Source organism: Rhinatrema bivittatum, chromosome 15 (genome assembly GCF_901001135.1).
Source record: "Rhinatrema bivittatum chromosome 15, aRhiBiv1.1, whole genome shotgun sequence".
NCBI lineage: Eukaryota > Metazoa > Chordata > Amphibia > Gymnophiona > Rhinatrematidae > Rhinatrema > Rhinatrema bivittatum.
Window position 1 is genome coordinate 28,003,699 of NC_042629.1, and position 24,935 is coordinate 28,028,633.

Here is a 24,935-nt window from a genome sequence, read left to right on the forward strand (position 1 = left end):
TTCGAAGCCTGGATCACTCACTGTGACCTCTGGAGTCCTCTCCCAGGGGCTGCTGGGAACGGTATGCAGATGAGCCTTCCGGTTCTCTTCCACCACACCTTTCCTATAATTGTGGAATCAAAACTCTTCCGGGGGAAGGAACCCCCTCGAGGGAGAGTGTACCCATAGCCCGAGACCAAAGCTATGAGTGACTATATCCAGTAAAATCTAGCTAGAAGCTTCATCCGCCAATCTTCTCTGTGGGAGCAGATTTCTTCTTCGTGGCAAAAAAAGTACGGAACACTGACCCTGTACAGTCTACAGGGCCTTTATTGCCATTACAAAAAAGGATTGCTACTCTCTATTGCTGATATACGAACTATTTGATCAACTGCAAGGAGCCCAGTCTTCACAAAATTAGATCTCAGAGGAACATACAATCTCATCCATATTAAGCAAGGGGATGAGACGAAGACTGCCTTTAACACTAGAGTTGGGCATTACAAGTAATGCCCTGGCAGTCTTCCAAAAAGAGTGATGAATGAGATCTTGCAGGACCTTTTATACTCCTCCTTGGTAATCTATTTGGACAACATTCTTATCTTCTCCAAGTTGCTGATTGCACATAGATTACATGTAAAATAGGTGTGCTAATGCCTATGTGAACACCACCTGTACACCAAGCTAGAAAAATGCATCTTCGAGCAAGAACTACCCTTCCTAGGTTAGATTATATCTAGCACCAGTCTACACATGGATAAGGCAAAGCAGAAGACCATCCTAGAATGGCCCCAGCCCGTTGGTCTCTGAGCCCTGCAACGAATTCTTGAGCTTTGCCCATTACTATCAGCAGTTCATCCCCGGTACTCCATCCTAACTGCACCACTCACTGCCTTGACCTGCAAGGGCACAGACACCAGAAACTGGACTCTGGAAGTTGTCAACGCATTCCAGACACTAAAATTAGCTTTCACTCAAGGGCAATGTCTCCGACATCCGGATCCCACTTATCTATCTTGAGCACAAAAAGTCATCTCATTTCTCAGGGTCCTCAGTCAACATAGCCCAGAAAGAACACTTCTCCCATGCTCATTCTTTTCTAGAAACTTCTCCCTGGCAGAGAATTATACAGTCAGAGACAGATAACTCCTGGCAATCACACTGGCCCCTAAAGAATGTAGGCACCTCCTAGAAGGGGCCCAAGATTATTATTATACTAGCTCCTACCATCTCCCTAACAAGAACATCTCCCTAGAATCGTTTGAACCCACCACAGTTTCAGAGATCCAATCTCTAGTACAGAAAATGAAACCCTCATCCCATCCACTCGACCACATCCCTACAAAATTGCTGCTGCTAATACCTGACACCATTTCCAAAACCTTGGCCGATATTATAAACTGTTCCTCATCTCAGGGAATCTTCCCAGAGGCTTTAAAATTGGCATCTCTGAAACCTCTCCTAAAGAAACCGAATCTGGATCCAAAAGATCCCCCCCCGTTTAGATAACCTCTATCACGTATCCCACTTAGCTAATTATTACTTGTATAATCTACTCTGTTATTTGTATGTTTTTACTGTTCCTCATATAATTATGCAATAATTGTAAAGCCTGTTGCTAAGTTCTGTTCTCTGTAAACCGACGAGATGTTCCCAACGTTCGTCGGTATATAAAAGTTATTACATAAATAAATAATCAAACAAACAAACAATTTCCGCCCCATTTCCAATCTCCCTTTTGTGGCCAAGATAATGGAAAAATTGGGCAACTCTCAGCTTTCCGATTACCTAGAAGACCATAAAATACTGCACCCCACCCAATTCGGGTTCCGCAAGGCATTAAACACTGAAACCCTTCTCATTTCACTTACTGACTACCTCATCATGGGCCTGGACAAAGGCCAATCCTTTATACTAATTCTCCTCGACCTGTCTGCGGCCTTTGACACCGTCAACCATTCCATCCTCCTCAACCAATTGGCGGACATCGGAATCTCAGGAATGGCTCTCTCATGGTTCAAATCTTTCCTTAGTAACAGAGGTTACAAGGTAAAAATCAATAGCAAAGAATCCCTCCGCTACGACTCATCACTGGGAGTTCCACAAGGTTCCTCCCTCTCCCCCACCCTTTTCAACATTTACCTTCTCTCACTGTGCCAGCTGCTAACTAACCTCAAACTAAAACACTTCCTTTATGCCGATGATGTGCAAATTCTGATCCCCAAAGAATCTATTACCAAAACACTCGAGCACTGGGAAACCTGCCGACGAAAGATCAACCTCCTTCTCTCTAGTTTAAACCTGATACTAAACGCAACGAAGACAGAACTCCTCCTCATCTTCCCGGAAAACAGTAATATCACACTAAGCACACCATCTAACATCTTCATCACCCAAGCAAGAGACCTAGGAGTTCTAATCGACAACAGGTTGAATTTAAAATCATTCATCAACCGCACCACCAAGGAAGGCTTCTACATACTGCAAGTACTAAAAAGAGTCAAACCACTCCTACACTTCCAGGACTTTAGAACGGTTCTCCAAGCCATTATTTTCTCGAAGATAGATTACTGCAACTCTATCTTGCTAGGTCTCCCCTCCTCTTCCATTAAACCTCTTCAGATGCTCCAAAACGCGGTAGCTAGAATCCTGACAAACACCAGAAGAAGAGATCACATCTCTCCCATTTCAAAAATCTGCACTGGTTACCAATACATTTCAGAATCCTCCATAAGTCCATGACCATCATCCATAAAACCATCCATTCCCAAGCCCCTCTTAGCCTTGAAATCCCACTCAAAACTACACTCCTCTCTCAGACCCATCAGAGAAGCCTACAGAGGATCATTACATGTTCCCCAATCCAAAGTGACACACCACCTCGTCTTCAGGGAACGAGCCTTCTCCATGGCGGGACCTTCCATCTGGAACGCTATGCCCCCGGACCTCAGACAGGAACCATGCTTATTAACATTAACCACCCACTAAACTGACACAGACTTACCAACCACTGCACGTTCTACTTCTTGTTAAACTTCTATCATCCTCTTCTTCTACTCCCAGTTAGAACCATCCTTGTTTTATTGTAACTGCTTTTTTCTGCGCACTTGTTATAATTTGTTATAATTTGTAAATGTATACTCTCATGTTATAGTTATGTACGTTATAATTTATTGATCACCCCTTGTTTTATGTAAACCGACATGATACGAACTCCGTGAATGCCGGTATAGAAAAAAACTAAAAATAAATAAATAAATAAAATAAATAAACATTTAGAAAAAGACTTAAGACTTAGCTATTTAGACAAGCCTTTCCTGAATCTCACGGACTCCTCTAATGGGCCTCATGATCTGTCTACTACAACCACCATGTTACATCCCAGCTCTATGTAAATAGTTGTTCCTGTTTTTACTCCTAAACCACTCAGGCTTCTTTTCTTATCCCAGTTCCTACTGCCCCTGTTTTATTGTAACTTTCTTACTTCTCTCCACCTGTTAAATGTTAGGTTTCTTTCACTCCCCTTGTTAATTGTAAACTGGCATGATGTGATTCTATCATGAATGCCGGTATAAAAAAAGCTTTAAATAAATAAAATAAATAAATATTTCCACAGACCATAAAAATTAAGCAGTACCTTCTGCAGGCCCAGTGACTCAATCTCAGGCAGGTTTGCTGGTCCCTCTTTTTTTTCACGATTTAATTTCAAACTCCGCTACTGACTAGCTGAAAAGAATCTGTGGGCTGACATCCTCTCCCGATTCTTCATAACTGATAATATACCAAACTCCCAGTGATATATCAATCCTTCAAAGATCATTCTTGCTTCTGTCCCTGCAGGGAAGATAGCTGTGCCCAAGAGGCTCTGGAAAAAAGTGTTGAAATGGGCGCACGACTCTCACGTGGCAAGGCATCCTGGAGTAGCTCAAACACTCAACCTTTTCTAACACCACTACTGGTGGCCACACATCAAGAATTGGTAGAGGCAGCTTCTCTCTGCTTTACCTACGCCTCACATGACCCGCTTAGCCGAAAAACGGAGTGTTGACCTTGGCATGGAGGTCTCCCTGGACTTGCTAATTTCTAGACATTATCTGGCTGTCACTATGAGGGAGATCCAGTTTAAGATCCTACATAGAACATACATTACCAGGGTATAGGGTGTTTTGATGAAAATATGGGACTCTGACATGTGTTTGAAGTGTAAAGCAGCCCCAGGAGACTTCTATTATATGTTTACTGAATGTTATAAGCTTCAATCTTTCTGGAACCAGATTATGGCATATCTGGATAAGCTGTTGGGCTGTTCTGTTTCCTGGTCGGGGATCTCTGTATATTTTTGTTTTGGGGATAAAGGGGGAAGAAAATTTCTTGCTGTGGCTACCCTCCTTGCTAAGAAGGTTATTTTAATGAGTTGGAAAATGGAGGAGGCTCAATAGAAAGAACTGATGCTTCATACTGCGTAGTTAGAACTACTTCAGAAAAGGGATGTAGTCACTCAGAAATCATTTATTCTCTTGAAGGGTTATTTTTCCCTTTGGGATAAAGTACTTTTGGTTCAATGATATATATACCCCTTGGCCTGGGCATTTGTGTGCACTATGTGTTCTACCAAGTTGTGGGTTGTCCTCAAGAGGTGTGTGCTTGTATGGGTTTTTCAGTGTGTGTTTAGAGTCTGTATGGTAGTTTGCTTGTAGGGGGTGTCTGCATCTTGTGGACAGGGAGAAATGTTAAAAAGATGGGTCATTTTTCATTTTGGTTGTATTCTTGGCCAGAAAGAGTGCCATGATTGTTGCTGCTATTGTTTTTGCAATTCATGACCCAATAAAGATGAATTTATTAAAAAAAAAAAAAAAAGAATGATGTGAAAGATTATGTGAATTCCTAACCTGTGTGCAGAACAAAACTGCTTGTGCCTGACCCTGGGAGGTGTTACATCCATTGCCAGCCTCCAGGGAACCCTGGACGCACATATCCACAGACTTCATTGTGGACCTCCCTCGGTCATACAGCTCCACTGTGATATGAATCAATCATAGTGGATAGATTTTTAAAAAATGGCTTACTTTGTACTTCTCATTGGACTACCCTCGGCTCCTGAACTGGGCCACCTCTTCATACAACATGTCAGACTGTAGATTCTGAAGACATCGCATATCTTGTCTGATAGAGGCACCCAATTTACGGCCTGTAATTGGAAAGCTCTCTGTCGTAAGTTTGACATCTCTCTGGATTTCAATACAGCTTATCATCCCCAAGGCAATGGGTAAACTGAAAGGCTCAATCAGGTCCTCAAGATCTTCCTCAGATTGAATGTCAACAAAAGACAAGATGCCTGGACCAATTTATTGCCATGGATGGAATTTTCACAACTATGTAAACAGTACCAGTGGCTCCTCTCTGCTTCAGGTGATATATGGGAAACATCCATTCCCACTGCCTCTTGCCATGGACTGCCCAACAGCCCGTCTCATGTCTCAGGAGCTCCACAATCTCTGGACCCAAACCAATCAACTAATATCACAGGCAACCACTTGAGCCAAAAAATATGCAGACACCAAATGCCAACCAGCACCACAGTTTAAAGAGGGTGACCTGGTACGGCTCAGTATTCAGCATTTCTGTCTCTGAGCCCCTTCACTTTGTCTGGTACTAGGATTTATTGGAGCATATCCTATCAAACAGAAGGTGGGCCCAGTCAATCAGCTGAAGTTTCCCAATACTTTAAGAGTCCATAACACATTTCACGTCTCCTTACTGAAACTTTTGATCCATTCCTAGCCCACCAGGAAGCTCCCACAAACCATGGATGGGATAGTTGAAGACAACGCACAATATGAGGTAGACGAAATCTTTGATTCATGTAGGAGGCGGAACAAACTAGAGTACCTCATTGCCTGGAAGCACTTTGGACCAGAGTAGAACTCTTGGGAGCCCACCACCAACCTCTAAGCATCGCGCCTGATAAGGGACCTCCACAGACAATTTCCGTCCAAATCCAAGCCTCAGAGCCTGAGGAGGGGGCTTAGGAAAGAGGGGTACTGTTACTGTTCCTGACCCATGCAGTCAGGAACACAGTCTCCATTGGAGCCTCCCTCTAGGTGCTCGTGTGCACTAACATATGAAGGTCCTGCGGCGGGAAATGACCTTGCCAGCGCTAATTACATCACATGGTCAGGTATTTAAACCCCGGCCGTGCAACACGAAGTGCCTCAGCAACTACCTTTGCGGCAGTGTGAGTTGCTGCTTCAGCCTTGCCCATTCAGATATGCCTTGGTATCTTCAGCCTCATCCAGCCCTACCCTGCCCTTGGACTGATTTTCGGAAAGGACCTCAGCCTGGACTATGACCACACTTGCATGCTGTCTGCCTCCGTCCTCAGCCTGACATCTAATCTATTCTTCCGCCTGCATCTCAGAGTAGTTGCCTAAGACCTGCCAGTCTTCAGAACCCAAAGGCTTAACCTGAGGGGAAAGGGGTTGGTACAGGCAAAGCTCCAGCCCAGTCTCTGCACCATCTACTCTGCCAGTTCGCAGTGAGGGCCTACAGGGCTTTCCCTGTAGGTTGCAGCAACCTCACCTCAAAACAAGGGTCCACAATCCTAACAGAGAGCATGCATATTTATTTATTTTATTTTAAAATGTATTTATTACCCCCCCCTAAAATGTTCAGGGCAGGGTACAATAAAACATACATAATTATTACAACAAAATAACAGAACATATGTATATATGTGTATGAGAAAGCATGTGCGAGAACATCTGTGTGTATGTTAGCACATGTATGAGCAAGAATGAACTTGTGCAATAGAGGAAGGGGAAGTTCCCCAAGTTCCCCTCTCTCCCCTCCACCTTCTCCCAACCCTGCACTAATCCATGGAAATCTCAGGGTGATCGGCTTTATTGGGTGCTACTTATTTAATGTCTGCTATTTTTAGCTCCTTTCTTCCTTCCTATAATCAAGCTATTCCCATCATAAATAGCCATGCTGAGGATTAAACAAGTCTAGGAGGAAAAGAGTTCAGCTCGGTCCAGGGTTGCTGTTCCCAGCCCCATGAACCAAACCTAAGCCCAGGCAACACAAACTCCTCATAGGCAGGAATAGGAAAAGAAACATAGAAATATAGAACTGACGGCAGAAAAGGACCAAAATTGTCTATCCAGTCTGCCCAGCAAACCTCCCATGGTAGTAATCCGCTGCACCGTGCAGGTTACCCCAAGTTTCTCTTAAGATTAGCAACTGCTGTTCTGTCCAGTTATCCCCAAGCCTTATGATAACCCATAAAGATTTACTGCTAGCAACATTTTTATTGGGTGAATAGCCTTCCTGAAAATTCAGACAGTGCTGTTTCACGTGCTTTACTTATGGACTTTGCCGTAGAAGCAGTCCTGTGTTTTTTCCACTATGTCTACACATAAGTTCCCCAGATCACAAAAGTCGGGGCCCTGTCTGAATTCAATTCCCCTTTTCCCTTGCCGTTGAAGCAGAGAGCAAGGATGGAATTGCATCAACAGTATCAAGGCTTATTGGTTAAGGGTAGTAACCGCCACTCCATCAAGTTACTCCCATGCACGCTTTTCTTCATTTCCATATTTTAGCTTTAGGGATCCACAGTATTTATCCCATGCCCCTTTGAATCCTTTTACTGTTTTGGTCTTCACCACCACATATGGACGCCAGTAGCAGGTTCATGTTCAGACGTGCCACTCATGTACCTTCCCTCATCCACATTAGTCATGCTCCGCATATACCTGGTTGCACTCTCCCTCAGGGCCAATTCTATAATGAGGCGGCCACCTCAGGCAGCAAAATCTGCCCCACAAACACCCGGCAGCTGCCTCACCTTGCCGTCTGATACACTTTTAGTTAAACATCCCACTCCCCGCCAACAGCTGAAAAAGGAGGGCCCATGCATCACTGGCAGATTTCAACCCGCCACCAGAAGAAAGAGGCGGCCTGGTGCACTGCTGGTGGAGCCCAACCCGCTGGTGGGCAAAGAAAAGAAGAGGCCCCCCCGTCTGCCTGGTGAGCTCATCCCTCTCAAAGCCAGAACAGAAAGGGGAAACTGAGCCTGATGGACAGTGCATGTGAGTGAGGAAGTGGGAGATAGTGTGTGGGTGTGCATATGACAGAACATGTATGTATGTGTGGATGCACGAGAGCATGGGTTTGTGTGAGAGCGAGCATCTGTATATATATGTATGAGAGAGCGTGTGTGAGTGAGAGTATATCACTGTCAGGTCAATACAGTAAAGTGGGGCCGCGGTTACCCCGCTCCTAACCCGCTTTCTACTCACTTTCCGGCTGCGTTAGCCCTTCCTGCGATACACAATCCCCTTTAACCGATTCTTACCGCCTCTTTAAATCACCGGGTAACCCCTTCCGCACGCGACATGTATATTAGATGTAAACGATCGAATTAGCTATTCCCTCCCATACAGTAACGCGCGCCCCGACTATCGCTATTTTACCCTGCCGTTTTGCTGCGCGTTTAACCTGCTAACTTACCGCCTACCCTTACCCCTGCGTTAGAGGCAGGGGTAATGGTAGACGGCAAACTTTCCCCCAAAAGGAAACCTCTAAAAACCTAAAATCCCCTCCTCCCCTCGCGACTCAACATTACTTTTTGTTGCTTTTCAGCCCCTTCCCTTCTCTGCCGCCCTCCGGAGGGGGCAGCCGGTGGCGAAAGCGGCTCGCAGCGATCCCCCCCGCGCAGGTCCCGGTTCTCCTGGCTCAGCCCTCATCAAATTGTGAAGTCAGGTGAGAGCCGACTGTTCTGTGCCCTCTCCAGTCACGGCGCGAGCGAAGCGAAGCGTACTTTCATTGGCCTGAGCGCCCGTCAATTTGGGCGCTCCAGCCAATTAAAGTACGCTTCGCTTCGCTCGCGCCGTGACTGGAGAGGGCACAGAACAGTCGGCTCTCACCTGACTTCACAATTTGATGAGGGCTGAGCCAGGAGAACCGGGACCTGCGCGGGGGGGATCGCTGCGAGCCATTTTCCCCTCCGGAGGGCTGCAGAGAAGAGAAGGGGCTGAAAAGCAACAAAAGGTAAGTTGGCACATGTTGAGCCGCTTCGGGAGGAGGGGATTTTCGGTTTTCATGGGTTAAAGTTGGGATCCACTTCCTGGTGCCTGTCATTTCAAATGATAGGTACCAGTGCACCCAGGATACTGTATAGGCACTGTATTAAGCGCCTCTACAGTAAAATGGGTTGCGCGGGCCTAACGCTTCGCAGACGCGGCTTGCATTTGCAAGCAATTTAAATAGAGTATCGAGCAGTATGTGATGAGAACTATGCGTGCGGCAAACGAGGGTGCGCCTGGCACTGCCGCACTCTTTCTAACGCGGCCTTACTGTATCGACCCGTGTGTGAGAGAGCATCTATACATGTGCAAGAGTATCTGCCTGTGGGTGAGAGCATGTGCTGTGTGTGTGTGTGTGTGTGTGTGTGTGTGTGAGAGCAAGAGGGAGACTGTGTGTGTTATGTGAAAGAGCAAGCATGAGAACGGGTGTATGGGTGAGAATGTACTGTGTATATATATATATATATATTTTTTTTTTTTACACTTCAGAAGACTAAATTTTGAATGCCCGTCTTTCATGTAAAATTCTTATTATAAATGTAGAACTTAATTGTGTGTAGTTGTAAAGGGCCTAGTCTGCCTAATGCCCTTGCATTGGCCTGGAGAGTGTGTGCCTTGCTCAAATTATCACCATTCACCCCTTCTCCCATTTCTCCAGGGGAACATGCTGGAAAATGTGGGAGGCAGGTTTTTGGGTTCCTAGGAGTATAGCAGGGTTGCCAGCTTCCTAAAAAAAATTATTGCTGAGACTATCTGCAACTCCTCTGGGAACTCTGACCAGACCTAGATCTGTCAATAGGCAGACTAGGGCTGAGCCTAGGGCAGCAGAAATATGGGGGCAACAGGCTGGCTGAAGATTTGCTGCCTTTCAGCTGTACCCAATCTCATTCAGCAAAGAATAACCCTTTGTTTCCTGATCCAGTCGCTCCCCTCCAGGCAGCATGAAGGGAACAGGAGAACCTGCAGCAGACAAAGCAAAGGCAGGAGAGGCTGAATAGAGATCACTGGAGGGTGGAAAGAGAGGCTGGGAGATGAGAGGGCGATTGACTGGTTGGGTATGTGTCAGTGTGTGGGAAGAAGGATAGGGGGCAATGTCTGTGAGACAGAAGGGATTGGTGCTGACTGTGTGTGTTTGGGTATGTCATATTGAGTAGGATGTTAGAAAAGGGATACAAGGAGGAGCAGGTCGTGGAACATCTCCCTCCTCTCCTCACCACCCACTGCAAATCAAAACCTCCCTCCCTTGATCTTGAATTCTCCCTCACAGATCCTAGAACCTCCCTCTTCCTTCTCCCCAGATCCTGGAACCCACTCCTCAACTCTTCCTACTCCCCTTCCTCAAATCAAGAACTTCCCTCTCTCTCCCTCCTCTTCCCAATCCAAGATTCTTAATCTCCACCATCTCATACCCTCCCCATCCCTAGTTCTCCCCCTTTCTGCTCATCCCATTTCTAAATCTCCCCCCTTCCACTCCGCCATCCTAGAGTTCTCCTCCCTCTATTGAAAACTGAGAGCATGTTACTTCACTCAAAAATAAAATGCGGGGATTGCAACCCTTACCCGATTAGCCTTGACACTTGTGATGCAACATCACTCTCTGCTTCAGTGGTGAATAAAAAGGAACTGGATTCGGATGAGAGCCAACGTTGGGCCCCAACTTTTACGGTCCAGGGTACCGATATGCAGACATGAAGGATAAAGCACAGGACAGTTTCTATAGCCAAGTGCAAAAGCAAAGTGCATTCAAGCAATACTGTCTGAATTACCAAAAGGCTGCTCACCTCGTAAAAATGTTGCTAACAGTAATTTTGTTATGGGTTTGACAGTTGCCTGGTTTTGATTGTAAATATTGACAGAAACACGGGACAACCTGCATGCAGCAGCAGTTACTAACCATAAGAAACTTGCTGGGCGGACTGGATGGACCATTTGGTCTTTTTCTACCATCATTATTATGTTATAGTGAAAACGACTTTATTTTTATAATAAAATAAAAGATGGAAATGTTTGCCAATTTGCTTCACAATTTTGTAACTTATGCCACCGGATCCACCCTTGAGCTACCACAGGAAATTAGGGGACTGTGCCTTAGACCTTCTATTCCTTGTTGTCCAACCTCGGGTGGGGGGGGGAGGGAGAAGGGGGCGACAGCACCAACATCTGACCCTGGCTTTCCCCCTTCTGCAGCATTTCAAATCACTGAAAGGGCCAGAGAGACCCCCCCCCCACCCCTGCCCTCTTGATGATTTCACCTGTGCCGTGCCTTGGCGGGGGGTGGGGGCTGCACCACCTCATCCCTTGCTTCAGGCAGCAGATTCTCTTGCGCCGCCCCTGCATGCACCGCTCCCGCACATGAGCCAAATTGTTCTTCCTGTTCAGCAATCTCTTATAGCCAACAGTAGCTCACAGCTGCAAAATCCTACCTGTATGTCTTTTACCTAAGACCCAGAATTTTCTTGGCTCCAGGACCAAATGTTATTTAATGATTGCCAAGTAAGACCTCAATAGGGCATTATGTAAAATACTAGTTATGCCCATGATGATGAGATATATGCAAAATTATGTAGTCACACTACGCTACAATTCCCTAGCGTGTAACAAGGGTTTGGGCACACAAGCTCTGCAAACAAAAGATACTTTCCACAAAAGGCATGCGATTTGCTAAAATTTGGGAAATGGGAGCCATGAATGAATAGCTAAACTTACCCTTAAGAATCAAAATATATTAACCACTGATTCTATGAATCAGAGTGCCAGGACTTTATTCTAACCTTACTGGTTTTTGCTTTTGATAGGAATTAAAGGTTATACCTTTTTATTGAACTAACTTAATAAAAAGTTATCATCTATACTTTTTAATCTTTGTATCCAAGTGGCCTAATATAGCAACTACAATTCTTTATTTATATAGCCATTCTGAGTCTATCAATTTCTTATTTTTACTGTATTTCACGTTTGATGGCCTGCTTTACATCATAGACCCCCCAAAGCGGGTTACATTAAAAACACCATGAGCTACACCTCATCCAAAAATAAAAACATTGCATTTTTTATTCCTCCTAAAAAGAGTTCACAAATATATCCTTTTATACAGAACACATTTATTTATTTTTAATTTTTCTATACCGAAGTTCCTGTACGAATACAGATCACACCGGTTTACATAACAACAACAAAATTCGCTTAGGAGCGTTACATATAACAAATAACGTATAACAAATAACAAAGAGCAACATAACAAAGAAGGCATCAAAGTATGAAAAGAATTTTAACTTAATATATAGTAAGCAGAACATATCCTATCGTATCAATTAACTTCTCGTAAACATGTATCGGTGGAAAGTTTTGGAAAGGTGGGTGGGAAACAAAGTGAGAGCCAATTAAGGTGGAAAGAGAGGGGGAATAAACAGTTGGAGGTTACAAGAACTAAGAGACTATAAAGGCTGGAATCTGGATTATGGGAAGAATAGCATTAGGAGTCCAGGAAGGACAAAAATGGGACAATAACCGCCCCAACTTCCCTCACCCATCAGATTCTAAACAAAACCAGATATAGATGCTAACAGCGGCGGATTCACGATGTCGGACCGGCCCGGGTATTCGCCGCCCAGGACACATCACGTGGTCTGCCAAGCACGGCTGTCACGGCTGTGCACGGCAGACCACGTGACTGGAGCAATCGGCCCACCAGAGGATGCCTGATCCCCCGATAGGCCAATCCGCCCCTGGATGCTAACCCCTAAATGCACATCTATGTCTCTGATTTGCAGGATATTACATTACTTTATATTATGTGCCTTTTCTTTTTGGCTCCACAAAGTTCAATTTCCTACATCATTTTTGTTTTATGGTATTTTTTTATTTCATCATTAGGAAACCAGCTGGGCTCAGTTTAAAGAGTATTGGTATTCAACTGGGTCCCATATTGATGACACGAGTTACATATATAGGCCCTGGTTTTAAAAAGAACGGACATGCTTAAAATTGGGTTTTACACATATAAATGCATTTTACTGATGTAAAGGGCCTTTTGAAAGTTGCTACACTATATGCCATTGAAATGGCCATAGGATTTTATTCGTGTACGTGCACTTTATGCAGGTAAATGGTTTTTGAAAATTGCTGCAAGTCATTACATTTACACGTGTAAATCCTTTTGAAAATTATCCCCATATGTTTCTCGAGATATGTTATGTAAACAGTTAAAGAGTGTAGGATTTACATTAACTCTAACCTTTTCAGCTAAAAAGGGGGGGGGGGGTGGTTATACCATGGAAAACGAATTTGTTAGTCTCTCTAAACAGGAGTTGCCGCTTAGGGTCAGCAGGACAACAAATCACTTTGGCACGCACGCCTTGGGGTTTTGCCCAGTCACAGTGCGCCAGCGCTTTAAACAAATAAGCAGCACCCTGGAGCCTCGCACCTCAGCCCAACAGGCCCTCATTCCCACCACAACTCGCCGCTTTGTTTGTAAACTGCAGAAAGGAAAAGCGTGCGCGGCTCAAAGCGTCCCCCGCTGAAAAGAAGCTCCACTCCCCCCCCCCCTGGTCCCACCCCCGATCTATTCCACAGCCCAAAAATGGCCAAGTCACGCGGAAACCACCACCGTCCGCGGCTAAACGAGGGGGTCGGGCAGGCGGCTCGAGACCGACGGGGTCTCGAGCCGCCTGAGGAGAATTTCTGTCCTCCCTCCCTCCCCGGCCGCGTTCCCCTCTCTATCCCTCCCCACTCACCGTACGGAGCTCCGGCAGGAAAGAAGCAGGCGCGCTCCGGCTCCCAACACGCCACAAGGTGGGGGGGCTGAGCCGCCAGAGGCCGCCTGATTGGCCGAGCAGGGGGGCGAAGAGCGAGTCGGACCAATAGCGGGAGAGCAAGTCAGAGCTGCAGGTGACTCATTTCCATGTGCGTGCTCAGAGCCAAACGCCTCCGGTTAGGACGGTAAACGCAGGTCGGAAGCGACTGGCAGCTGCTGTTCCGCGGTTGGTAATGCGCATTCGTGCAGAATCAGTACCGAGCAGTAGAGCCAGTACAGAGCCATACGGGAAGTCAGACATGATTAATGCACAAGAATAACAGGGAGAAATGCAAGAACCATGAGATTTTTTTTTTTAATATAACATGGCCAATCAAGTTGAAATAAACAAATCAACCAAGGACTGGATTTTAAAAAAGGGGTTACTAGAAGGTGCACGATTTGGTTCCTCCCATTCCCTTAGCCCCACTGTCTGGCCATCAGCAGATACAGGTCCCCTCCCCAGCAACAGGTTCCACTCTCCCACCCATCTCTCCCTCCTCCCCAGCAGCAGATCCCCTCTCCCGGGGCGGCTCAAAGCAATCTGCTTCCTGAGGCAAAGACTAGATGGCTGCTTCCACAATTTTCCCCAGGCACGGCGCAGGTAAACTCAGCAAAAAGGCAAGGAGAATCCCCCTTGGAGTCCAGCCTATTTGGTGGTTTGAAATGCTGGGGAAGGGGAAGGCAGGGGTCAGGGTTCCCGAAGCAGTGGCAGATGATAAGAGTATCAGTGATAATTTTTCTAGGAGGCTGGCACCTCTTCCATACTCCCACCACCTGTCTCCCATCCTTCCCCAGCATCTGCACTCTGAGGGAGATGGGTGAAGGATGGAGGGGATAAGTGTGTGGCACACTCTCAGGGCCAGTGAGGTTATTAGGTACCCTAGGTGAACCTTTAAGCCTTATCCTCCCCAACCTGGCCCTTTCCACACACAATAAAAAAACTATGCATTTCTAACAATAGAGTTTACAATGGAAAGGACACTCAAAGAACATTGCTGTGGTGCCAATCAGAAAACTGCAAAAAAGACACTTGGAACCCATATAGTATTAAGTCTATTGTAACAAATATTGACTTGGCCCTCAGAAAGCCATGAGTAAACCGAACTACAGTTACAATATAGCAGTGTTTCCCGACTTTTCAAGTCCAAGGCACACCTATGTTAACAAAAAAGGTAATGTGGTGCATCAGCCTCCATGGATCAAGCCATGTGGATATAGAGAGGACTCATTTGGTCAAAAGAAAAACTAAGGAAGCTCTGAAAGTCCCATCACTCTCACTTCCAATTTTTAGAACAAAGGGAGAGAGGGGGCAGAGATGCATGAACCCATCAAAATGGGTCAATTCCCTCTATACGCAAGAGGGGAAATGGGACAAGCTGGTGTGTTGTAGGCTCAGTCAGTCACTTTGCCTGCTCCATGTGGTTGCCAGTAGGGATGTGAATCGTTTTTTGACGATTTAAAATATCGTCCAATATATTTTAAATCGTCAAAAATCATTAGAGGCGATATTTAATAGGAATTCCCCCGATTTATCGTCAAAAATCGTAAATCAGGGGGAGGGGGAGGGCAGGAAAACCGGCACACTAAAACATCCCTAAAACCCACCCCGACCCTTTAAAATAAATCCCCCACCCTCCTGAACCCCCCCAAAATGTCTTAAATTACCTGGGGTCCAATGGGGGGGTCCCGTTGTGATCTTCCACTCTCGGGCCACGAGTGCGTTGATAGAAAATGGCGCCGGCACTACCTTTGCCCTGTCATATGACAGGGCAAAGGTAGCGCCGGCAAAATGCAAAATGGCACCGGCCATATGGCCATATTGCCGTACGGCAAAATGGCGCCGGCCGTACGGCAACACGATTCGAGTGCAGGAGGTCGTTCCCGGACCCCCGCTGGACTTTTGGCAAGTCTTGTGGGGGTCAGGAGGCCCCCCCCAAGCTGGCCAAAAGTCCCTGGGGGTCCAGCGGGGGTCCGGGAGCGATCTTCTACGCTTATGACGTCGGGGACAGGAACCAAAATGGCGCCGGCGCTACCTTTGCCCTGTCATATGACAGGGCAAAGGTAGCGCCAGCGCCATTTTCTATCAACGCACTCGTGGCCCGAGAGTGGAAGATCACAACGGGACCCCCCCACTGGACCCCAGGTAATTTAAGACATTTTGGGGGGGGGGGTTCGGGAGGGTGGGGGATTTATTTTAAAGGGTCGGGGTGGGTTTTAGGGATGTTTTAGTGTGCCAGTTTTCCCGCCCTCCCCCGATTTACGATTTACACGATATTTTAAAAAACAAAACCGCGACAATCCAATTCCCTCCCCCCCCAGCCGAAATCGATCGTTAAGACGAGCCAGAGCTCCTCCACTGTTGCTGCTTCCAAAGCTCAGAATGTGTCACATCCGGGGCTCAGTGTATGCACTTCCTTTCTCACTCAGCCTGCAGACTTAAAAGTTGAGGCTCAGGAGGTGGAAAATGAGAAGGTACTGTGTGCAGTGAAGGTGCTTCACAAAGCGGATCCCAGCTATCCATGCCCTGTATGCTGCCCAATAATTATCACACTCTGGGGCTGAGGTAATAACCTGGGCTGAAGCTACCATCATTTTTTTGCATGCGTTTATGTGCGCAGTTTTCCCATGCTAGCCTTACCAGCTTATGTAAGGACATGTTCAGCATGGAAAAAATGTGCGCATAAACCAGCTTGAAAACCTGCGGCTGGTGTAGTGCGAGTGCATGCAAATGGCATGAAAAAGAGACAAATAGCTATTTACGGGCATTGTAAGGAGCCGCGATAGAGGGGGATAAAGGTATGTGCGGGACGGGAGTTAAGTGAAAGTGCCAACTCCGGAGGCCATTTTACTCCTTTGCTGGCATTGGTGTGGGTGTGTGTTCGTGCAGCTCGGATGTTATGATGGATTACGTGCATTTTTTTCTGATGCTCTGGTACATTGTGTGGGTCAGCAGAAGAATATCAGAGGCAGATGCCTTACAGCATTGCAGGACAGGTCAGTGAGGTCAGCCTTTATGCTGCCCTGTGCAAACAATTACCGTGCTGCCCCCCCCCCCCCCCCCCCCCCCCCCCCCCCCCCCCCGTTCATTCATTCTCTGGCCCGGGCCCACCCAAAAAAATGCCCAGCTCCTTTCAGTGATACAAACTTTAAAAACTGACACCACCCCCTCTCCCCCCAAACCCATGTCTGCTGCAAGAGTATTAGGTGCCCCACGTGAACCTTATAGCCTCACACAACGCCCCCCCCCCCCCTTCCGCCCCATTCCACACATTCAGTTAAGAGTTATGCATTTATATTTTACATGAAAAATATCAAAGTACATTATATTTTTATGCACTGCTGTGATGCCAATCAGAAATCCCTGCAAAAAAGACACTTGGAACCTGTGTGGTATTAGGCCTATTGTGAGGTTTGTTGAGTGTGGGCTTGATTTTCTGAAAACCCTAAAACACTAATACACTTCCTATTAAGAAAATGCTTCACATCAGTCACACATGCAGAACATAAACAGACCCTCATCAAATACAGAGTAGAGCAACCATCAAGTAGAACTACAAACGCACAGTCAAGAACTGAACTGGAAACCGCAAGAAGCCAGACACTCTATGCAGAGCAACAATGAAAAACAGAACCATCACCATTCCTCAAACATCAAACAATAAAATCAAGAAATAAAATAAATACATAATCATAATACTAAAAACATACTAATAATACAATTAAAAAAAAAAGCTGATAAATAAAAGATCAAATAATTAAAACTCATATACAAGGTTTTTTAAATGTCCCAAACACAAAAAAAAATATTTCAAAACAACAGACACATTAAATAATATCTGAAAAATAAAACTAAAAAGGATTAAAAAAATTCATGCTTTCCATACCTGGGAACTTTTGATTTCCAGTCACTCTGTCATGGATTAGTGGGAGTGGATGCACAGACTTTCTCTTCTCTTTCTTATATTCACACACACAAGCTCATACACACATACACTCCCTCTCAGATAAACCCGCAGGCATCTCCAGCTCCTCTTTGGTTGGGATCTGCCAGCAGCCCCAGGCATTCATCTTCATTTCAGCTGCTGGCAGGTTGGAATCCAGCTACAGCCCACATTCTCTCTCTCTCTCTCTCTCACATACACAAACATACACGCACACAACACAAAAGGTTAAGAATGTACAACAGGTGTGGACATTGTTAAAAAATACCATCTTAGAAGTGCAATCCAGATATATTCCATGCATTAAGAAAGGTGGAAGGAAGGCTAAACAATTGCTAATATGGTTAATAGGTAAGGTGAAAGAAACTTTTTTAGCCAAAAGATCTTCCTTCAAAAAGTGGAAGAAGGATCCATCTGTCCATCCCAGGCAGCTCCCATTCTCTCTCTCTCTCACACACACACACACACACACAACAAGCTCCCATTTACACCCACACACCCCAGGCAGGCTCCATTCACATCCACCCAAATCCCAGGCAGGCTCCTATTCTCACACACACACACACACACACACACACACACATACCCTGTCCATCCCAGGAAGGCTCCCATGCATACACGCACATATACCCATCCCAAGCAGGCTCCAATTCATATACTCACTCATCTCAGGCAGGCTCCCATTCACACACACACTCATCCCAGGTAGCCTCTCATTCACTCATTCCAGGCAACCTCCCATTTGCACCCCCACACATCCCAGGCAGCTTTCCATTCACACCCACACACATCCTCAGCAGCCTCCCATTCACACACATACACCCATCCCATGCAGCCTCCCATTCACACCCACCCATCACAGGCAGCCTCCCATTCACACACACACCCACCCATCACAGGCAGCCTCCCAGTCACTCACACACACATGCAGATCAGGTAGTCAGGGTCTATGGGTCATTCCTCATCTGCTGCTGCTGCCAGCCTGTACCTTTTTCTTTCTAGAGAGCAGCTGTTCTGTGGCTCCTCTTCATGTGCTGGCCCTACACTAATTCAACACTCACGGTGCTAGCACTTCCTATGTTCTCATCTTCTGCAGTGGCCTCCTGCTTCCAACAGTGGCAGTACAGGCCTCTCTCTGCTCCCGACGCCACCCCACTGGTTGTGCCACCCTGTGCAACTGCACGGTGTGCACACCCAGTGGCGCCGGGCCTGAGGAATAGGCAGAGAGAAGGCAGTTTCTCGCCGTGGAAGACAGGAGGGCCTGAGAGAAGCAGGTGGAACAGACTCAAGTTGTTCACAGCAGGGCATGTAGGCAGTGGATATTTTGCCTGAGGATAATACTGCTGGGGATGCCAGAGACTGATGTTGTGTGTACCTACTGGCTGAGCTCCAGGTCTATCAGAGATCAAAGAGGACATAGATCCTCTGACAGAGCGTGGATGTGCCATTCCAGGCCTAGTCAAGCTTCTCGGTGCCCTGCATTTTCTCACCACTGGCTCATTTCTGAACCCAGTGGCTGTGGTGGCTGGCATGGAGCAGTCCACATTCTCCAGGCATTGCAGTCAGGAACTTAGTGCCATGTTGAAACAGATCAGGCAGAACATAAAGTATTCACAGTATGGCAGGAGATGAAGCGTACTTTTTTTGACATTGCTGGCATGCCAAATGTAATGGGTGCAATTGATTGTGTAACCCCTTTTTGGAGGATTGTAGCTCTTAAGGGCACACAACTAATTTTTTATATCTTCTGGGGCGGCTCCGGCTAGCATGTTGCATCCCACACTGACTCTCAGTCTCTGGTGGGAATTCGTTTTATGGGGGGAAGCTCTTGCTTATGGTCCAGACAATGAAAAAAGGTCACCAGTGAGTGTGTGTACTGTAGTGGTGCGGTGAGAGGCTGTAATAAGCAGACAGGACCAGGTCTGGGGGTTAAATAAAAGTTTACTGATTGGTAATAATAAATTAAAGTCCATTATCCAGAAGTGTAAGTTTTATATCTGATTGATGGTACATTGGGTTTTTCCTAGGTAGGCAGGTGTCCTTAATTCAGACCCCTGGGTAGAACCCTTGGCGATTTTAACTGTGCACACTGACCCAGCAGCTGTGTGGGAAGATTCACTGCAAAAATGCTACCTTTAGACCTCTTCTTCCCCTTGGACACCCAGCCTGTCCGGGTCCCTTGGGAGGAAATCCAGACGGGATCTCCAGATTCTTGTTCTTCCTTCCTTACTTTAGTTGTTCCTTTCATCTTTGAGTGTTCTTTTTTTTTCTGGGGGAAAAGCATTTGGGATCAGGCGAGCTCTCCTCTCTGAAATCCCAGTGGGGAAAGGGGGATCCAAAATCCTCCCTGCTCTGCTAAAGTCCAAAAAATACTTTAAATCTTAAACAGGAAATCTCTTCTGCCTTCTCTGTCTCTGGCAGAGGGATCCATCACTGGCGCTTGCCTGCCTAGTGTGTAGAGTCGGCTCACAGGTCTTCTGTCCCCTGGTGAGAGCCCTTTTGCCCCTAAAAGGCATCAGGCTTACGAATCTATAAGAAAATTATTACTTACCTGCTAATTTTCGTTCCTGTAGTACCATGGATCAGTCCAGACAGTGGGTTATGTCCCCAATCCAGCAGATGGAGTCAGTCAAAGCTTCGAGGGGGCGTCACCACTAGTGTTACTACCCCCTCTGCAGGAGTTCAGTATCGAGTATATCAAAGCCCGAGTAAACAAAGAACCCCCAGATTGGATCAAGTTTAATCAACGGCGAAAACAGCCGCATAACCTAAGCAACAAAACCGTACCTGTCCCACCAACGGGTGGGAGGTCAAGAGGTCAGCGTGTCTCCCCCAGAAACGGAACTGTGACAAACATTGAAAAACTGAGAAATCGGGAGAGACAGAAAGTACTCCCATCCAGTAGCGGCAAAACTGTCGAGCAGAAATAACACCCAAATGCGGTGGGCGTCTGGACTGATCCATGGTACTACAGGAACGAAAATTAGCAGGTAAGTAATAATTTTCTTTTCCCTGTACGTACCTGGATCAGTCCAGACAGTGGGATGTACCCAAGCGTCCCTAAACCGGGTGGGGTCCTGCGAGACCCGCTCGTAGAACCTGCTCACCAAAGTGTCCATAGACCGAGGACGCGAGTTGAAGACGATAGTGTCTAGCGAACGTGTGTAACGACTTCCAGGTAGCCGCTCTACAGATTTCTTGAGAGGAGACTGAGCGGGTCTCCGCCCAAGAGGCCGCCTGAGAGCGTGTAGAATGCGCTACAATACCGGGCGGGGGAGTTCGCCCCGCCCCGATGTAGGAAGCGGCAATGCCGGCCTTCAACCATCTGGCAATGGTCGTCTTCGAGGCCTGGGCGCCCTTCCGCGGGCCAGACCAGAGGACGAAGAGATGGTCAGAAGTCCTGAAATCATTCGTAGCCTCCAGATAGAGGCGCAGGGTGCGCTTGACGTCCAGAAGCCGGAGAGACCTCGGCTCCGAAGAGGAGAAGGCAGGAAGCTCCACCGTCTGATTCACATGGAACGCGGACACTACCTTCGGGAGAAATGAGGGAACAGTGCGAATCGAAACCCCTGAATCCGAGAACCGGAGATAGGGCTCTCTGCACGACAGGGCCTGCAGCTCCGAGATGCGCCGAGCGGAGCAGATAGCCACCAGAAACACCGCCTTGAGAGTGAGATCCTTGATCGTTGCATTCCGCAGTGGTTCAAACGGAGGTCCCGACATGGCCCGGAGCACCAGGTTGAGACTCCAGGAGGGACAAGGATTCCGCACCGGCGGACGCATATGCTTGACACCCTTGAGAAAGCGGAGAATATCCGGGTGTTGTAGCAGAGAACCCCCGTCCCGCAGGAGCGAACCAAGGGCGGCCACCTGAACCCGGAGTGAGTTGTAGGCAAGCCCCTTGTCCACCCCTGCTTGCAGAAACTGAAGGATCTGAGGAACCGAAGCCTCCGTGGGACTCGTGTCCCGTCCGGCACACCACAGCTCGAACACCTTCCAGACCCGCACGTAGGCTACCGACGTCGAAGTCTTTCGAGAACGCAGCAGCGTTGACACTACCGCCTCCTGGTAGCCCCGACGCCGAAGGCGGTGCCTCTCAAAAGCCAGGCCGCAAGACAGAAGAGTTCTGCCTGGTCGAAAAATACCGGGCCTTGGTGAAGGAGGTGGGGGAGATGTCCCAGACGGATGGGTCCGTCGATCACCAGTTGAAGCAGGTCCGCAAACCAAGGTCGTCTTGGCCATTCCGGAGCGACGAAGATCACCGGTCCCTGGTGGGCCTCTACGTGGCGGAGTAGTCGTCCCACCAATGGCCACGGCGGGAACGCGTATAGAAGCAGGTTGGCCGGCCACGGGAGTACGAGAGCGTCCACGCCCTCCGCTCCTCGCTCTCGCCGACGGCTGAAGAACCGGGGAGCCTTGGTGTTTCGTGCGGACGCCATGAGATCCAGGTGGGGGGATCCCCACCGCCGGACGAGCAGCTGCATCGCCTCGTCGGAGAGGGACCATTCTCCGGGATCCAAGAGCTGACGGCTGAGGAAATCCGCTTGTACATTGTCCACGCCCGCGATGTGCGAGGCCGCCAGGCGGGCCAGATGCCGCTCCGCCCACTGCATCAGTAACTCTGCCTCGAGCGCGACCTGCGGACTGCGAGTGCCGCCCTGTCGGTTGATATAGGCCACTGTCGTCGCATTGTCCGATAAGATCCTGACCTCCCGGTTCCGGAGGAGTGGCAGGAAGTGCTGGAGCGCCAATCTGACCGCTCTGGTCTCCAGGCGATTGATGGACCACTTTGATTCCTCCCCGGACCACGTCCCTTGCGTGGCGCTGCGGTCGCAGACCGCTCCCCATCCTACGAGACTGGCGTCGGTGGTCACCACGACCCAATTTGGCAGATCGAGAGACATGCTGCGGGCCAAGTTCTCCGGATTCATCCACCAGGCCAGACTGTTCCTGGCAAACTGCGGCAGAGGGAGGAGTACCTGGTAGTCCTGCGAGAGCGGCTTCCAGCGGGATAGAAGTGCCCTCTGTAGAGGCCGGAGGTGCGCAAATGCCCAAGGGACCATGTCGATGGTGGAACCCATCACCCCTAGGAGCTGTAGATAGTCCCAGGAGGTGGGAACCGATAACGCAGAGAATCGTTGTATGTGTTCCCGCAGGGCTTGCGCCTTGTCCTGACGTAGGAAAACCGCGCCCAGACGGGTGTCGAAGGTCGCCCCCAAGAAGTCCAAGCGTTGCGAGGGTACCAGGGAGCTCTTGGAGAAGTTCACCACCCATCCCAGAGACTGTAGGAACTCTATGACTCTGGCCACAGCCGCCTGACCATGTCGAAAAGACTTCCCTCGAATGAGCCAATCGTCCAGGTAAGGGTGGACTAGAATCCCCTCCTTCAGCAAGGAGGCCGCTACCACCACCATGATCTTGGGGAAGGTGCGCGGAGCCGTTGCTAGCCCAAACGGGAGAGCCACAAACTGGAAATGTTGATCCAGGATCTTGAACCTTAGAAGACAATGGTGCTCCCGGCGAATGGGGATGTGGAGGTAGGCCTCCGTCAGGTCCAAGGAGGCCAGGAATTCCCCCCGATGCACCGCCGCGATCACTGACCGCAGCGTTTCCATGCGGAACCGAACCACCCGGAGTGACTTGTTGACTTCCTTCAAGTCCAGGATGGGCCGGTAGGAACCGTCCTTCTTTGGAACCACGAAGCAGATGGAATAATGGCCCGAGCCCACCTCTCCGAAGGGCACGGGCGCAATGGCGCCTATCTCCCAAAGTCTGTCCAGGGTCAGCTGCACCGCCCTTCGCTTGGTGTCCGAGCCGCAAGGGGAGAATATGAACCGTCCCTTTGGAGCGCGGACAAACTCCAAAGCGTAGCCTCGACCGATGGTATCCAAGACCCACTGGTCCGTGGTGATCCGCGCCCACTCCTCGTAGAAGAACGTCAGCCGTCACCCAATCCTGGGGACGGCGGAGTGGGCGAGCTGAACATCATTGAGAGGACTTGGGAGAGGGTTGCCCAGCTGTGGGAGCGGGACGCGCGGGGCGGCGCCCGCGAAAGGAGCGAGACCAGGGCTGAGACCTGGGGGCAGAGGGCCTGGCTGCCGCCGGTCTGTAGTTCCGATAGCGCCGTTGCGCCCTGGCTCTGGTCCGAGAGGACGAAAACGCCCTTGTGGAGCGATATCTGTCTTCCGGCAGGCGATGAACCGCGTTTTCCCCTAGCGACTTGATGATTTGATCCAAATCCTCCCCGAACAGAAACTTGCCCCTGAATGGCAGGGAGCCCAGACTCGACTTGGAGGAGGTATCCGCCGCCCAGTTGCGGAGCCATAGGAGACGGCGTGCCACTACCACCGATGCCATGGAGCGGGCGAGGACCCGAAACAGGTCGTAGGAGGCGTCAGCCCCATAGGCAACCGCAGCTTCCAGTCTATCCGCCTGGGCGGCCTCCCCAGAGGTGAGCAACTGTTGCACCCAGAGGAGGCTGGCCCGCTGTGCCAGCGAACTACACATCACCGCCCGCAATCCTACCGCGGAGACCTCGAAGACCCGCTTGAGGAAGACTTCCAACTTGCGATCTTGCGCGTCTCTTAATGCCGCACCCCCCGTCACTGGGATGGTCGTCCTCTTCGTGACCGCTGTCACCGCGGAGTCCACTTTAGGTACCTTGATAAGATCGAGAAAATCTTCCGGCAGCGGGTAAAGTCTCTCCATGGTCCGGCTGCCCTTAAAGGAAGCTTCCGGGGCATCCCACTCCCCGGTGAGAAGCTGCAGGAAAGACTCGTGGATTGGAAAAGCTCGAGCTCTCGGCCTCCGGGCTGCCAAGACCGGATCCCCCTTCCTTGAGGAAGTGACCACAGCGGGCGCTACGGGAGCGGGCGGCTCCGGCGGTGGATCGAGGTCCAACTCTTTAATGACTTGTGGCAATAGATCATCCAGCTCTTCCCGCTGGAACAGGCGCAGCGTGTGCGGATCATCACCCTCTGAGGTGGAGTCCCCTTGACCCGGATCCGCCGGGTCCGATCCAGGGGAAGCTGGTCCTGTGCCCGCTGCCCCCGAGCCCACCGGGAGCCGGGCGCGGGCGGGAGGTGGAGGGGCCCCCACACCCGCCGGAGCAGGGGGGGGCCGGGGAAGGTGGCGAGG

The 24,935-nt window shown here is 48.8% G+C and overlaps 1 protein-coding gene across 5 annotated transcripts in view; it reads right to left on the minus strand.

Moving 5' to 3' along the window:
* The window catches only part of CBS (cystathionine-beta-synthase), a 215,849-nt gene extending 201,901 nt beyond the window's left edge, over nt 1–13,948 (minus strand). For 3 of the 5 annotated variants that reach the window (XR_003852749.1, XM_029577798.1, XM_029577799.1), the window contains exon 1: nt 13,796–13,935. The gene's annotated coding sequence lies outside the window, so the exon portion shown is untranslated. Of the gene's footprint in view, nt 1–10,622; nt 10,646–13,795 lie in introns of those variants that run through there. The other 2 variants (XM_029577800.1, XM_029577797.1) reach the window with 2 other exon arrangements.
* Between the last annotated feature and the right edge of the window lie 10,987 nt (nt 13,949–24,935).